The 16,884-nt window shown below is 48.1% G+C and overlaps 2 protein-coding genes across 2 annotated transcripts in view; one reads left to right on the top strand and one right to left on the bottom strand.

The window, feature by feature from the left end:
- The window catches only part of LOC136838140 (zinc finger protein 585A-like), a 376,081-nt gene that overhangs the window by 191,508 nt on the left and 167,689 nt on the right, over positions 1 to 16,884 (bottom strand). The window lies entirely within an intron of this gene.
- The window catches only part of LOC136838191 (uncharacterized), a 217,875-nt gene continuing 216,636 nt past the window's right edge, over positions 15,646 to 16,884 (top strand). The window contains exon 1 of the mRNA XM_067103073.1: positions 15,646 to 15,711. The gene's annotated coding sequence lies outside the window, so the exon portion shown is untranslated. The remainder of the gene's footprint in view (positions 15,712 to 16,884) is intronic.

Below are 16,884 nucleotides of genomic sequence, written 5' to 3'. Positions count from 1 at the left end.
TGAAGGCAAGGCATGACGATTCATGACTATTTAAATGCCAGGTGATCTCGGCATTCTCCATTGTTGTTAGAACTGCAGACAGAGCAAGAAGACTGACGACACGGACTCGTTGAGCCTCATACCCGAGAACCCACATGATCCGGAATTAGTAGAATGTATTTTGGATTACCACCATGCCTTGTTGCAGTTCAGAATTACGAAGTGCCAGCAGGAACGGAATGCAAGAAGAAAAGAAAACCAAGAAGGTGCTGGATCTGGCTTCACTTACAAAGAAGGGAGAAGAAAGGTTATTGTGAGGACTTGATGAGAGAATTGGCAACTGAAACTCCAGAACTGTACCAGAATTTGACCAAGATAACAGAGGAGCCTCTCAATGAATTTGTGGAATTGGTCCCTCACGCCCTACATAAAGAAGACCCTCACATTCTGGAGAAGACCCACTGAGCCAGGCCTGCTTGTTGCAATTACCTTACATTTCCTTGCAGCTGGAGGTTCCTACAGGAGCCTGTCTTACCAATTCCGAGTAGGCTAGCTCCCAACACGATCAGCGGTATTGTGCCCGAGACTTGTAGGGCCATTGTGGCTGCCTACGGGGATGAGGTCATGCAGGTAGGCCTACCCAGCACCCCAGAGCAATGGAAGGGGGTAACCTGTGGGTTTGAGCAACGATGGAATTTCCCACACACCCTTTTCGAGTTGTTGACGCTGAGTACAAGTTCCTGTATGTGGATGCAGGTGCCATAGGGTCCTAGTCTGGTGGTGGTGTCTTTGTCAAGACACAGCTTTGCAAAATGCTTGATCGACATGAGGCCAACCTGCCTGCCCCTGGAAGATTGCCAAACGAGACTGAAGATAAACTATTTCTTCGTTGGAGATGGCGCCTTCGCTCTCAAGAAGTATACAATGAAACCATACCCTGCACGAAGTCTGACAATACCTGAACATATCTACAATTGTCGACTAAGCAGGGCAAGACATTCAGTGGAGAATGCCGTAGGGATCCTAGCAAGCAGGTAGATATTGTTCACAAATATTATTATCTTTATCTGGTCTGCTTGTTTAATACATGTTTAATATGAAGTTCCTCTTGTATACCATCTGTTTCTAGTAACTATTGTTTTCCATTTGTCTCCCACAGATTCAGAGTGTTTCACACCCCCATAAAACTTCGTCATAATCATGTTGAGTCCGTGGTGTTGGCCGCTTGTGTGTTGCACAACTTAATCATGACAAGAAATCCTCATGCCAGGAGTGAGGGAGATGAAGAGGACTCGGTGACACGTGAGGCCCTACCTGGCAGCTGGAGGTCTGGAGAAACTTTACCAAGCGTGACTCCCCCAGTAGGCAGACAGCAAGTGTGACTGGCAAGGCTCAGCATGACCACTTTCGTGATTATGTAAACTCCCCTGCAGCTCCGTTCATTGGCAGGAATCAGTGATGATTTAACAAGTCAGCAGAAAATGCCTTTTCGTACTGAAGAAAGTCATCCTGAAAATTTTTGTCACTTTCACAAATAAAAGTTGAAATAGAAAATATTTATATTATTACCAAATATGTTGTCTTTTAAGTTGTAATCGGTGTCATATTTATCTATATGTGAAATTCTCCAAGTATATCAAGAATAATGAAAATCTTGAATGCAATATATATTTTACTCAAAATAGAAAAATTCCTTTTCACTAATACACTAAAGAACATTCTAATAAATTGTGTTTGTTTGGAGTAAACTCACTGACTTATTTGTATAAAAGGAAATCATGTTTAAAAACTATGTAATGGTTAAAATTCAGAAATATTTATATTATTAGAAAATATGTTTCATGTTATGTTATATTCTGTGTCATATTTAACTCTAAATGGAGGCACATAAGTCACTGGCATACACAATAGTGTTAGTTGGGGAAGCTGTACTCCCTTCAGTAGACATGGTTATACTCTACTTTGGATAGGCAACACACAAATGAGAGCTGTCAGATCACTGAGATAGGTTAGTCTAGGCTGACAACCTATTCAGCATGGGCTAGGCCTGGCATAAACTATCCTAGTAACCTTGAAATTGCAAAAATCTGAACCTTATATAAAATCATTTAGGATAATCAAATCATGGCAATATCTCTTGCTGGAAATATTTCAAAAGAACTGCTAATTTTGATTTGCATGTTTTTTAAAAGTTTCATTTTCTCTTTATCTGATCTAATGGAAATATATCATGCCCTCATTCATATCCAGTTTAATATTATTGATTTGCAAATTAATTTTTACAAGTTTTAAGTTTCATTTTTCTTTATCTGAACTTATGAAAATATCAACCTTCATTCATCTCCAGTTTAATAACCTTGTAAATATTGGAGAATGGTTTATAGTTAAGGCTTAGTACATACACAATACAAACATTTTACACTATTTATTATATTATAAAAATATGCATACTGTATATACAATTTATAGTATCACATACAAAAGGTACAAAAAGAATTTACATTAGAGAGCAGTTACAAGAAGAACTATTTCTTTTTATTATTGTGTGAACAGGAATAAAAAGAACAAAAAAGGGAACCAAAATACACTTCAGTAGGAATCGCAGAGAAAAGGTACAACAAGTGAAGGAGTACTAGAATGAGCCGGTGTCGAAGGAATGCTTTTTCCGGACCGGACTTCCACTGGAGAGAAATGTGTTCTCCAAGAAACTGTCACTGGGGCCTTGGCTGATATTAGGCAGTGTCAGAGGCGACTGCGGTGTCATGGCTATTATTAGTTCACACCACCTGTGCATCTGATATCTAACCACGTCTCCTACAATGCTTCTCATTGGCCATTGATCAGCCAGTCACATGGCTGGAAATTGGTCAGTCTGTTCCAGCCGTCACCTAGTGAACATCTACGCTGCGACCTCCCCTCATGAAATATGTATTTCAGTTATAACTTTCATTACACCTCTGTGGCATGAAGGATGTTGAAGCAACACGAGGCTGAGGGGCGAAGGATGTTGAAGCAATAGGAGGCTGAGGGGCAAAGGATGTTGAAGCAATGAGAGGCTGAGGGGCGAAGGATGGTGAAGCAATGGGAGGCTGAGGGGCAAAGGATGTTGAAGTAACAGGAGGCTGAGGGGTGAAAGATGTTGAAGCAACAGAAGGCTGAGGGGTGAAGAATGTTGAAGCAACAGGTGGTTGAGGGGCAAAGGATGTTGAAGCAACGGGAGGCTGAGGGGTGAAGGATGTTGAAGCAACGGGAGGCTGAGGGGTGAAGGATGTTGAAGCAATGGGAGGCTGAGGGGTGAAGGATGTTGAAGCAATGGGAGGCTGAGGGGTGAAGGATGTTGAAGCAACGGGAGGCTGAGGGGCAAAGGATGTTGAAGCAACGGGAGGCTGAGGGGCAAAGGATGTTGAAGCAACGGGAGGCTGAGGGGTGAAGGATGTTGAAGCAACAGGAGGCTGAGGGGCAAAGGATGTTGAAGCAACAGGAAGCTGAGGGGTAAAGGATGTTGAAGCAACGGGAGGCTGAGGGGTGAAGGATGTTGAGGCAACAGGAAGCTGAGGGGCAAAGGATGTTGAAGCAACGGGAGGCTGAGGGGCAAAGGATGTTGAAGCAACGGGAGGCTGAGGGGTGAAGGATGTTGAGGCAACAGGAAGCTGAGGGGCAAAGGATGTTGAAGCAACGGGAGGCTGAGGGGTGAAGGATGTTGAAGCAACGGGAGGCTGAGGGGTGAAGGATGTTGAAGCAACGGGAGGCTGAGGGGTGAAGGATGTTGAAGCAATGGGAGGCTGAGGGGCAAAGGATGTTGAAGCAACGGGAGGCTGAGGGGGAAGGATGTTGAGGCAACAGGAGGCTGAGGGGCAAAGGATGTTGGAAGGCTGAGGAGGCTGAGGGGCAAAGGATGTTGAAGCAACGGGAGGCTGAGGGGCAAAGGATGTTGAAGCAACGGGGGAGGCTGAGGGGTGAAGGATGTTGAAGCAACGGGAGGCTGAGGGGTGAAGGATGTTGAGGCAACAGGAAGTTGAGGCAAAGGATGCTGAGGGGGCTGAGGGGCAAAGGATGTTGAAGCAACAGGAGGCTGAGGGGTGAAGGATGTTGAGGCAACAGGAGCTGAGGGCAAAGGATGTTGAAGCAACAGGAGGCTGAGGGGCAAAGGAAGGATGTTGAAGCAACGGGAGGCTGAGGGGCAAAGGATGTTGAAGCAACGGGAGGAGGCTGAGGGCAAAGGATGTTGAAGCAACGGGAGGCTGAGGATGTTGGGGTGAAGGATGTTGAGGCAACAGGATGTTGAGGGGCTGAGGGGCAAGGATGTTGAAGCAACAGGAGGCTGAGGGGCAAAGGATGTTGGGCGGGAGGCTGAGGGGCAAAGGATGTTGAAGCAACGGGAGGCTGAGGGGCAAAGGATGTTGAGGCAACGGGAGGCTGAGGGGCAAAGGATGTTGAAGCAACAGGAGGCTGAGGGGCAAGGATGTTGAAGCAACGGGAGGCTGAAGCTGAGGCTGAGGGGCAAAGGATGTTGAAGCAACGGGAGGCTGGGAGGCAAAGGATGTTGAGGCTGAGGGGCAAAGGATGTTGAAGCAACGGGAGGCTGAGGGGCAAAGGATGTTGAAGCAACGGGAGGCTGAGGATGTTGAAGCAACGGGATGTTGAGGGGCAAAGGATGTTGAAGCAACGCTGAGGGGGGCAAAGGATGTTGAGGCTGAGGGGCAAGGATGTTGAAGCAACGGGAGGCTGAGGGCAAAGGATGTTGAAGCAACGGGAGGCTGAGGGCAAAGGATGTTGAAGCAACAGGAGGCTGAGGGGCAAAGGATGTTGAAGCAACGGGAGGCTGAGGGGCAAAGGATGTTGAAGCAACGGGAGGCTGAGGGGCAAAGGATGTTGAAGCAACGGGAGGCTGAGGGGCAAAGGATGTTGAGGCAACGGGAGGCTGAGGGTTAAACGGGAGGCTGAGGGGCAAAGGATGTTGAAGCAACGGGAGGGAGGCTGAGGGGTGAGGGGCAAAGGATGTTGAGGCAACAGGAGGCTGAGGGGCAAAGGATGTTGAAGCAACGGGAGGCTGAGGGGCAAAGGATGGCAACAGGAGGAGGCTGAGGCAACACGGGAGGCTGAGGGGTAAAGGATGTTGAAGCAACGGGAGGCTGAGGATGGGATGTTGAAGGGGCTGAGGAGGCAACAGGAGGCTGAGGGGCAAAGGATGTTGCAACAGGAGGCTGAGGGGCTGAGCAACGGGAGGCTGAAAAGGATGTTGAAGCAACGGGAGGCTGAGGGGCAAAGGATGTTGAAGGGGAGGCTGAGGGCAAAGGATGTTGAAGCAACGGGAGGCTGAGGGGCAAAGGATGTTGAAGCAACAGGAGGCTGAGGGGCAAAGGATGTTTGAAGCAACGGGAGGCTGAGGGGCAAAGGATGTTGAAGCAACGGGAGGCTGAGGGGGCAAGGATGTTGAGGATGCAACAGGAGGCTGGGGTGCGAAGGATGATGAAGCAACAGGAGTCTCAGGGGCAAAGGATGTTGAAGCAACAGGAGGCTGAGGGGCAAAGGATGGTGAAGGAACAGGAGGCTGAGGGGCGAAGGATGGTGAAGCAACAGGAGGCTGAGGGGCAAAGGATGGTGAAGCAACCGGAGGCTGAGGGGCAAAGGACTGTTAAGCAACAGGAGGTTGAGGGGCAAAGGATGATGAAGCAACAGGAGGCTGAGGGGTGAAGGATGATGAAGCAACAGGAGGCTGAGGGGCAAAGGATGTTGAAGCAACGGGAGGCTGAGGGCAAAGGATGTTGAAGCAACGGGAGGCTGAGGGCAAGGATGTTGAAGCAACGGGAGGCTGAGGGGCAAAGGATGTTGAAGCAACAGGAGGCTGAGGGCAAAAAGGATGTTGAGGAGGCTGAAAGGATGTTGAAGCAACGGGAGGCTGAGGGCAAGGATGTTGAAGGCAACAGGGAGGCAAAGGATGTTGAAGCAACGGGAGGCTGAGGGGCAAGGATGTTGAAGCAACGGGAGGCTGAGGGCAAAGGATGTTGAAGCAACGGGAGGCTGAGGGGCAAAGGATGCAAAGGATGTTGAAGCAACAGGAGGCTGAGGGGCAAAGGATGTTGAAGTAACAGGAGGCTGAGGGGTGAAGGATGTTGAAGCAACAGAAGGCTGAGGGGCAAAGGATGTTGAAGCAACGGGAGGCTGAGGGGCAAAGGATGTTGAAGCAACGGGAGGCTGAGGGGCAAAGGATGTTGAAGCAACGGGAGGCTGAGGGGCAAAGGATGTTGAAGCAACGGGAGGCTGAGGGGCAAAGGATGTTGAAGCAACGGGAGGCTGAGGGGCAAAGGATGTTGAAGCAACGGGAGGCTGAGGGGCAAAGGATGTTGAAGCAACGGGAGGCTGAGGGGCAAAGGATGGAGGCGGGAGGCTGAGGGGCAAAGGATGTTGAAGCAACGGGAGGCTGAGGATGTTGGGTGAAGGATGTTGAGGCAACAGGAGGCTGAGGGGCAAAGGATGTTGAAGCAATGGGAGGCTGAGGGGCAAAGGATGTTGAGGCAACAGGGCTGAGGGGCAAAGGATGTTGAAGCAACGGGAGGCTGAGGGCAAAGGATGTTGCAACTGGGAGGCTGAGGGGTGAAGGATGTTGAGGAGGCTGAGGGCAAAGGATGTTGAAGCAACAGGAGGCTGAGGGGCAAAGGATGTTGAGCAACAGGAGGCTGAGGGCAAAGGATGTTGAAGCAACAGGAGGCTGAGGGGCAAAGGATGTTGAAGCAACGGGAGGCTGAGGGCAATGTTGAGGAAGGATGTTGAAGCAACGGGAGGCTGAGGGTGAAGGATGTTGAAGCAACAGGAAGCTGAGGGCAAAGGATGTTGAGGCAACAGGAAGGGAGGCTGAGGGCTGAGGGCAAAGGATGTTGAAGCAACAGGAGGCTGAGGGGCAAGGATGTTGAAGCAACGGGAGGCTGAGGGGCAAAGGATGTTGAGGCAACAGCTGAGGGTAAGGATGTTGAAGCAACGGGAGGCTGAGGGGTGAAGGATATTGAGGCAACAGGAGGCTGAGGGCAAAGGATGTTGAAGCAACGGGAGGCTGAGGGCAAAGGATGTTTGAAGGGCAGGATGTTGAGGAGGGCTGAGGGCAAAGGATGTTGAGGCAACAGGAAGCTGAGGGGCAAAGGATGTTGAGGCAACAGGAGGCTGAGGGGCAAAGGATGTTGAGGCAACAGGAGGCTGAGGGGAAAGGATGTTGAAGCAACGGAGGCTGAGGGCAAAGGATGTTGAAGCAACAGGGAGGCTGAGGGGCAAAGGATGTTGAAGCAACGGGAGGCTGAGGGGCAAAGGATGTTGAAGCAACGGGAGGCTGAGGATGTTGGGGCGGGAGGCTGAGGGGCAAGGATGTTGAAGCAACGGGAGGCTGAGGGCAAAGGATGTTGAAGCAACAGGAGGCTGAGGGCAAAGGATGTTGAAGCAACGGGAGGCTGAGGGGCAAAGGATGTTGGCAACGGGAGGCTGAGGGGCAAAGGATGTTGAAGCAACGGGAGGCTGAGGGGCAAAGGATGTTGAAGCAACGGGAGGCTGAGGGGCAAAGGATGTTGAAGCAACGGGAGGCTGAGGGGCAAGGAAAAGGATGTTGAAGCAACGGGAGGCTGAGGGTGAAGGATGTTGAAGCAACGGGAGGCTGAGGGGCAAAGGATGTTGCAACAGGGGAGGGAGGCTGAGAGGCAACAGGAAGCTGAGGGGCAAAGGATGTTGAGGCAACAGGAAGCTGAGGGGCAAAGGATGTTGAGGCAACAGGAAGCTGAGGGGCAAAGGATGTTGAAGCAACGGGAGGCTGAGGGGCAAAGGATGTTGAAGCAACAGGAGGCTGAGGGGCAAAGGATGTTGAAGCAACGGGAGGCTGAGGGGCAAAGGATGTTGAAGCAACGGGAGGCTGAGGGGCAAAGGATGTTGAAGCAACAGGAGGCTGAGGGGCAAAGGATGTTGAAGCAACGGGAGGCTGAGGGGCAAAGGATGTTGAAGCAACGGGAGGCTGAGGGGCAAAGGATGTTGAAGCAATGGGAGGCTGAGGGGTGAAGGATGTTGAAGCAATGGGAGGCTGAGGATGTTGAAGCAAAGGAGGCTGAGGGGCAAAGGATGTTGAAGCAACGGGAGGCTGAGGGGCAAGGATGTTGAAGCAACGGGAGGCTGAGGGGCAAAGGATGTTGAAGCAACGGGAGGCTGAGGGTGAAGGATGTTGAGGCAACAGGAAGCTGAGGGCAAAGGATGTTGAAGCAACGGGAGGCTGAGGGTGAAGGATGTTGAGGCTGAGGGTGAAGGATGTTGGGCAAAGGATGTTGCAAAGGAAGCAACGGGAGGCTGAGGGGCAAAGGATGTTGAAGCAACGGGAGGCTGAGGGGTGAAGGATGTTGAGGCAACGGGAGGCTGAGGGCAAGGATGTTGAAGCAATGGGAGGCAAAGGATGTTGAAGCAACGGGAGGCTGAGGGGCAAAAGGATGTTGAAGCAACGGGAGGCTGAGGGGTGAAGGATGTTGAAGCAACAGGAGGCTGAGGGGCAAAGGATGTTGAAGCAACGGGAGGCTGAGGGGCAAAGGATGTTGAAGCAATGGGAGGCTGAGGGTGAAGGATGTTGAAGCAACAAGGCTGAGGGGAGGCTGAGGGGCAAAGGATGTTGAAGCAACAGAGGCTGAGGGGCAAAGGATGTTGAAGCAACAGGAGGCTGAGGGCAAAGGATGTTGAAGCAATGGGAGGCTGAGGGGCAAAGGATGTTGAAGCAACGGGAGGCTGAGGGGCAAAGGATGTTGAAGCAACGGGAGGCTGAGGGGCAAAGGATGTTGAAGCAACGGGAGGCTGAGGGGTGAAGGATGTTGAGGCAACAGGAAGCTGAGGGGTAAAGGATGTTGAAGCAACGGGAGGCTGAGGGGTGAAGGATGTTGAGGCAACAGGAAGCTGAGGGGCAAAGGATGTTGAAGCAACGGGAGGCTGAGGGGCAAAGGATGTTGAAGCAACGGGAGGCTGAGGGGTGAAGGATGTTGAAGCAATGGGAGGCTGAGGGGCAAGGATGTTGAAGCAACGGGAGGCTGAGGGCAAAGGATGTTGAAGCAACAGGAGGCTGAGGGGAAGGATGTTGAAGCAACGGGAGGCTGAGGGGCAAAGGATGTTGAAGCAACGGGAGGCTGAGGGCAAAGGATGTTGAAGCAACGGGAGGCTGAGGGGTGAAGGATGTTGAGGCAACAGGAAGCTGAGGGCAAAGGATGTTGAAGTAACAGGAGGCTGAGGGTGAAGGATGTTGAAGCAACAGGAGGCTGAGGATGTTGAAGTAACAGGAGGCTGAGGGTGAAGGATGTTGAAGCAACAGGAGGCTGAGGGGCAAAGGATGTTGAAGCAACAGGAGGCTGAGGGCAAGGGATGTTGAAGCAACGGGAGGCTGAGGGCAAAGGATGTTGAAGCAACGGGAGGCTGAGGGTGAAGGATGTTGAAGCAACGGGAGGCTGAGGGGCAAAGGATGTTGAGGCAACAGGAAGCTGAGGGGCAAAGGATGTTGAAGCAACGGGAGGCTGAGGGGCAAAGGATGTTGAAGCAACGGGAGGCTGAGGGGCAAAGGATGTTGAAGCAACGGGAGGCTGAGGGGCAAAGGATGTTGAAGCAACGGGAGGCTGAGGGGAGGCTGAGGGCAAAGGATGTTGAAGCAATGGGAGGCTGAGGGGCAAAGGATGTTGAAGCAACGGGAGGCTGAGGGCAAAGGATGTTGAAGCAACAGAAGGCTGAGGGGCAAAGGATGTTGAGGCAACAGGAAGGCTGAGGGGCAAAGGATGTTGAAGCAACGGGAGGCTGAGGGGCAAAGGATGTTGAAGCAACGGGAGGCTGAGGGGTGAAGGATGTTGAGGCAACAGGAAGCTGAGGGGCAAAGGATGTTGAAGCAACAGGAGGCTGAGGGGCAAAGGATGTTGAAGCAACGGGAGGCTGAGGGGCAAAGGATGTTGAAGCAACGGGAGGCTGAGGGGCAAAGGATGTTGAAGCAACGGGAGGCTGAGGGGGCAAAGGATGTTGAAGCAACGGGAGGCTGAGGGGCGAAGGATGTTGAAGCAACGGGAGGCTGAGGGGCAAAGGATGTTGAAGCAACGGGAGGCTGAGGGGCAAAGGATGTTGAAGCAACGGGAGGCTGAGGGGCAAAGGATGTTGAAGCAACGGGAGGCTGAGGGGCAAAGGATGTTGAAGCAACGGGAGGCTGAGGGGCAAAGGATGTTGAAGCAACGGGAGGCTGAGGGGCAAAGGATGTTGAAGCAACGGGAGGCTGAGGGGCAAAGGATGTTGAAGCAACGGGAGGCTGAGGGGCAAAGGATGTTGAAGCAACGGGAGGCTGAGGGGTGAAGGATGTTGAGGCAACAGGAAGCTGAGGGGCAAAGGATGTTGAAGCAATGGGAGGCTGAGGGGCTAAAGATGCGGTGACCGTGAGTCTTGTTCCATTTCCAAAACCGAACACCTTGTGTGTGTGAACAGTTCAAAACCCGCTTTGAATTTCCTTTCCCTCCTGCCGTCACCTTCTTCGTCCTCCCAGCAACGCAGACCAGCTCCATACCCATGTAGGAGTAGAAGAGCAGGTCAACCTCAGAAAAATCCTTCTTCAGGAAGAGATTCCAATGGGCGTCTCTGGAAGCTGGCTGAAGGTGCCCAAACAGGGCCTTCTTGGCTGCTTCAGCATTTTTGATGACCTAAGAAAATACAAAGAAATATTGTTAATAAATACACAGAAGTAATAAATTTCGTTGCAGAAATGAAAAACAGGAAAAAACCGTACAATAAAAAATTTCTATATAGTTAATGTTACGAAACTCAAACATTAATCAAAAGTTCATCAACATGTTTGTTATATGTATAACTGAATCACGAAAATATGGAACGTGATGAATATATAAATAAAGATAAAATCCACGAGGGAAACGGAAACACTGGAGTGCTGCCAGTGTTTCCGTTTCCTTCGTGGATTTTATCTTTATTTATGTTTGTTATATGTTTCAAGATTGAAAATAATGAAATATTAACCTTATCAAGGACGCACTCGTCACCCTCCCGCTCATCAAACTACTACTTCTTCTTCGCAGGCCTCCTGTCCTCGATGGCGGGGACGATACTCACTTCGTCATCATCTCCACCAGCAGCGGACTGCAGAGAAAGAAAAATGGAAATGTATTAATAATTTTGGAAACAGCATATATGAAACATGAAAACCTTTGCATTAAGATATTTAATAATCAGGAACAAACAACATATGAAACCAATACTGTACAGGGCAGAACAATTACCTCTTTCAACCCAAGGGTCTTTGGCTTCTTCTGACGGACAATGTGTTTCCCGAGGAAGCTGCTGAATGTCGTCAGGATCCACTTCTCCCTGACTCCTGTCCGTGAGGTCCCTCGCGGCTGCCTGACCGCTCTTTGTCTTCGTCAACCGCCCATACCTCGCTCTTGTGGACTTCAACCACTTGTTGAGCTGCGCTGCAGCCAATGGCTTGTTGAGGGACTTGGCCTTGTCTGCCAAGAGGCGCATCTTCTTTGCCACGTTTTTGAAGTCCGTAAGGCCCCTGTGATACAGAAAGGGGTGCTCATGGAGCCATTCCCCCAACATCTTCTCGGTGTCGTCGGATAAGGAAACGCATGGCGTTTCTTCCGACGTCTACTGGATGGTGCATGCTGACATTGCCAGCTACATCTGACGTAATCCAATGCTGACGCCGTCTCGTCAGTCGTGATGACATTACGACACAGTTGCATCACGTGGCATGACATGGCGACTTTTGACAGCCGTCGTGACTCGACCGCACAGGTGCTGTGCAGCCTTGCACGTCCGCCATCACTAAGCGGACGTCGTCAAACTCGGCGACTCGGTAAGGAATCATGCCGACTGATGCAGACTTTGGTCGTACCTAGAGTATAGGGGGGTCGTAATTCGGCCGCTACGACGGTCCCGATCTTGAATCACCCGTGTGTGATCCAGGCATTATGTCGTCGTAATGAGCAAATTACGGCGTACGTTGTATTGAATCTCCAATTTGCAATTAGGGCATAATGTTCCCCGAGACGAGACACAGATTACTCCATCGTACATGATAGTGAAATTGTCTTATTTTAAGATATAGTCATTGTGACTTCTCTTGACAGAGAGAGAGAGAGAGAGAGAGAGAGAGAGAGAGAGAGAGAGAGAGAGAGAGAGAGAGAGAGAGAGAGAGAGAGAGAGAGAGACGCAGGGTAATGTTTTTAAGGTACAGATTGCTCTATCGTACATGATAGCGAGAATTGTCTTATTTTAAGATATAGTCATTGTTACTTCTCTTGACTAAGAGGGAGAGAGAGAGAGTTGCGGAGTACGAGAGAGAGAGAGAGAGAGAGAGAGAGAGAGAGAGAGAGAGAGAGAGAGAGAGAGAGAGAGAGAGAGAGAGAGAGAGAGACGCAGGGTCATGCTTTCTAAGACAGATTTCTCTATCGTACATGATAGCAAGAGTTGTCTTATTTCAAGATATCGTCATTGTGACTTCTCTTGACTGAGAGAGAGAGAGAGAGAGAGAGAGAGAGAGAGAGAGAGAGAGAGAGAGAGAGAGAGAGAGAGAGAGAGAGACCCAGGGTTATGATTTCTAAGACAGATTTCTCTATCGTACATAATAGTGAAAATTGTCTTATTTTAAGGTATAGTCATTGTGCCTTCTCTTGACTGAGAGAGAGAGAGAGAGAGAGAGAGAGAGAGAGAGAGAGAGAGAGAGAGAGAGAGAGAGAGAGAGAGAGTTGCTGAGTAGAGAGAGAGAGAGAGAGAGACGCAGGGTCATGTTTTCTAAGACACAGATTGCTCTATCGTACATGATAGCAAAAATTGTCTTTTTCAAGATATAGTCACTGTGACTTCTCTTGACTGAGAGAGAGAGAGAGAGAGAGAGAGAGAGAGAGAGAGAGAGAGAGAGAGAGAGAGAGAGAGAGAGAGAGAGAGAGAGAGAGAGAGAGAGAGGTTATGATTTCTAAGACAGATTTCTCTAGAGAGAGAGATAATAGTGAAAAGGGTTATGATTTCTAAGACAGATTCTCTATCGTACATAATTGTCTTATTTTAAAATAAAGTCATTGTGCCTTCTCTTGACTGAGAGAGAGAGAGAGAGAGAGAGAGAGAGAGAGAGAGAGAGAGAGAGAGAGAGAGAGAGAGAGAGAGAGAGAGAGAGAGAGAGAGAGAGAGAGAGAGAGAGAGAGAGAGAGAGAGAGAGAGAGAGAGAGAGAGAGAGAGACGCAGGGTCATGTTTTCTAAGACACAGATTGCTCTATCGTACATGATAGCGAGAATTGTCTTATTTTAAGATATAGTCACTGTGACTTCTCTTGACTGAGAGAGAGAGAGAGAGAGAGAGAGAGAGAGAGAGAGAGAGAGAGAGAGAGAGAGAGAGAGAGAGAGAGAGAGAGAGAGAGAGAGAGAGAGAGAGAGAGAGAGAGAGAGACGCAGGGTTATGATTTCTAAGACACAGATTGCTCTATCGTACATGATAGTGAGAGTTGTCTTATTTTAACATATGGTTATTGTGACTTTTCCTTACAGAGAGAGAGAGAGAGAGAGAGAGAGAGAGAGAGAGAGAGAGAGAGAGAGAGAGAGAGTAGGGTCATGTTCCCTAAGGGTGCCCCTATATGGTAAATATTATTTGACTAATATGCCAGTATTGTCAGAAATATTGAATTTGTAGGTTGAAGGCTGTTCAACAATATGAAAACAAAATCTTCAAAGTTGACCGTAACAAGTCTCTTGTTTGAGGTGGTATTGAGACAACGAACCTCACTTTCACCTCACCACTGCTATGAAGTGTTGTCCGGAGCCAGCCAGAGTTTCAAGGAAGCAGAGAAGGATTTTTTAAGAGAATGGATTCGCTTATACAAGTGGATGCCATCCCCCTCGAACGTGAAACAGAGGAGCATAGCAACAAAAATAAGGAACGGAAGGACTATGCAATAACACTCGGGAAATATTGAGAGAAATACCCAAAATCTACCCTACACGATATAAAGAAGAAGCTTACTTCGCCTGGGACAATCTTTAGGAAAGAACTGAAGAAGATTATTGTATTCGAAGAAGTCTGGCGCAGGCTCTGATGAAGTCTGTGAATCGACATCATATTTCTTTCGGGAAATGTTCTTATTTCTACGAGACCTAGAAACTCTTGCAGAGGCAGTTAATAGGCTACCGTAGAGAGATGACCTTGGGCATTCTGACACCACAGATGAACCCACTTCGGTGAGTAGTTATGGGCTTCAGTATCTTAACTGTGTAGCAATTATATAACTATATATATAATACCGTTGTTTTATGCGATGGAAAGACGTAAAATACAGCAAAATATGACAAACATTATTATATAAAAAATGTAGAGAATGGAAAACTAGAAACATGCAGAATATAAGATATAAGAAAAGTATTTATGGATATTATAAGGAACGTAAACAATGAAAAATTAATCTCAAGTCTGAGAGTAGATTTTCGTGGCTATTTCCACTTCTCCTCTTGTAGTAGTACCAGTCCTTCCTCCTCCTCCTCGTTCTCCTCCTCCGACGCTTTCTTTGGGGTTTCTTCTTGAAGCAAAACAACAACAATTAAGGCTACTGGAGCAGAAGCAGTATACAATGCAGACATGTTGCTTCTATGGAGTCCAGTAGAAATTAGATATTGCCCATAAAACTGAATGAAGATTTACGTTTCGAGGTCGTGTCATGTTCAAACTGACCTTAATTCATGGTCAGAGTGAACCTAAAAGTATAAGTTAAAGGCAAAATAACTCATATATATATACACTGTATATATATGTGATGAATAGTGAAAGATAACCTTTCATTTATATTTGTTAATGAAAATAATCACATAGACTGATACGATCAGTAAGAAACAATACCAAATTTCGATTGCGATAAAACCGAAAAATAGATTGATATAAGTAAAATATTTTCAGTATGTGAGATTTGATGAAAAATTGTAATATATACAAGTGAATCATAACAGATTTAAGTCATATTACTTAAAATAAATTACAAATTCACTAATTTTTACGAGGCACATTTACTGTTTCCTTGTCTTAACAGGTGCGGTGGAAAGTAGATAATCTGCGAAGAATGCAATATTAGTCACATTTATAAGTACAATAACTCTATTTACTTTTGGCTCTTTTTACTGAGAAGGACAACGAACGCCGTCTGAAAGTACACAATGAGAGGCATTCAAATGTCTGCTGATTTAAGTGTGCATCAGAGATAGGAAACAATGAACTCGATGTTGTTACTGAGTAGATAATAAATGCAGTCACATACTATATAGAAGTTTCTGTGTCAATATCAGTGACGTACAATGATGAGATGCTTCAGACAGGTGTCTGGTGAAAATGCCAGTTTCTAGGTTACAAAAGGAAGGTTCCTACTGACGGAACCAACTCCGCAACATACTGTTATTATCTATATAAACAACAGAGGGAAGCAGCCATTCAAGTAGCATTGCCCACAGTCACACAAATAAATAATAATATACTTGATAGGGAGGAATTTATGAGAAAACATATTTACATATACTTAACAGGAAGGAATCAATAAGAGACACACTGAAATATCCTTCATCAAACACAAAGCGAAGGAGAAATAGAAGGAGTGTGAGAGGAGCCGTTTCAAAGAGAACCCTCACCCACTACTACTACTACCACAGCCGCGTGAATCCTGTTATTGTTGTTGATGTGAAGGAAGGCGAGGCGCGACGTTTCAACTGACAGCAATAAAGGTAATTTATATGGATATATATTTCCCCTCTCTATCATTCTTGTCATGACGTCACTTCATCTGTGGGAGTTTGAAGCCGAAGCGAGGCCTAATGAGAGGTCACTTCTGAGGCCCATCCTAGATGCTTGAGTAGGCTCTTTCCTCAGAGCCAGTACTTGATGTAGGATGACCTGCCCCACGGGTCATCTGTGACTGCCCCGCCCCCCAGCCCCTCTGCTTCGGGCACTGCCCCCTCGCGCCCCAGAGGGCGCCGTCTGTAGGACCTCCACCTTCGGAGGACCGTCAAAGGGCAAAAACTGGGTAAAACAGAAAAAAGGTCAGAAATGAAACAGCTGACCTTTCCTAGAATGCCATGTCTTGACCTTTCTACACTGACTTAGAGACTTGCCTGACCTGGCAGGGGAGGGGAGTGGCTTTGCCCCCCCTGGACCCCAGGTAACACTCGAAATCAGAGACATGGACGAAGCTTCTGCCTGGAGGAGGTGGGAGATCCTGCTCCCGTCCTTCAGCAAACCAACCTGAGGTCAATATTGAGGTTGGTGACTGGTGGGGGGGAGGGGGGGGCAGTCTGCAGAAGTCGTCTTGAGTCTTCCCATGTGTTATTTATTTTACTTTGGTCAAAATTTTGGTAGCAGGGTATCCCAAATCTATGTTGGCTGACCTGTTGTAATCTTCCTGGGCCAGCCTAAGCTGTCCAAGGGGGCTGTGAGTAGCCCGGCCCCTTCGGTTTGGTAACTACTCGTTCACCTGGAAAATGGGCACTGTCTCTTACCGGTGACCCCTTGGGGATGAACATAAAAGCACAAAAAAAAGGTAAATATCAGAAACATGAACAGAAGCCTAAACAAAAGGCTGTAAAGAATAATGCAGTCAGCAGCTGGTGGGAACCAGGACGCAGTAGGAGTCTTCAGTTTTATTTCTTTTGTGTCCTTTGTTTGGGTCTAAATTTTGTAGTCACGTTTTGCTTTGAATCAGTAGTATCACATTTTGAATTTGAAAATATCTTTGTTCCGACACAATATACAAACCCGAGGTCCTTTACATTAGGGATTACTTTCAGGCGTAGGCTGGAAATGGCCATTGAACTTCAAACAAGGTGGTTAGGCAGTTAACTACTGTCCGGGAGGCGGGAGTAATGCCTGCCCGGATGTAAACATTCCAATTTGCTTTTGGC

This window comes from Macrobrachium rosenbergii, unplaced genomic scaffold (genome assembly GCF_040412425.1).
Source record: "Macrobrachium rosenbergii isolate ZJJX-2024 unplaced genomic scaffold, ASM4041242v1 171, whole genome shotgun sequence".
In the NCBI taxonomy this organism is placed as follows: Eukaryota; Metazoa; Arthropoda; class Malacostraca; order Decapoda; family Palaemonidae; genus Macrobrachium; species Macrobrachium rosenbergii.
The sequence above is the reverse complement of the archived record's forward strand: the minus strand, read 5'-3'. Positions and strand labels throughout refer to the sequence as shown.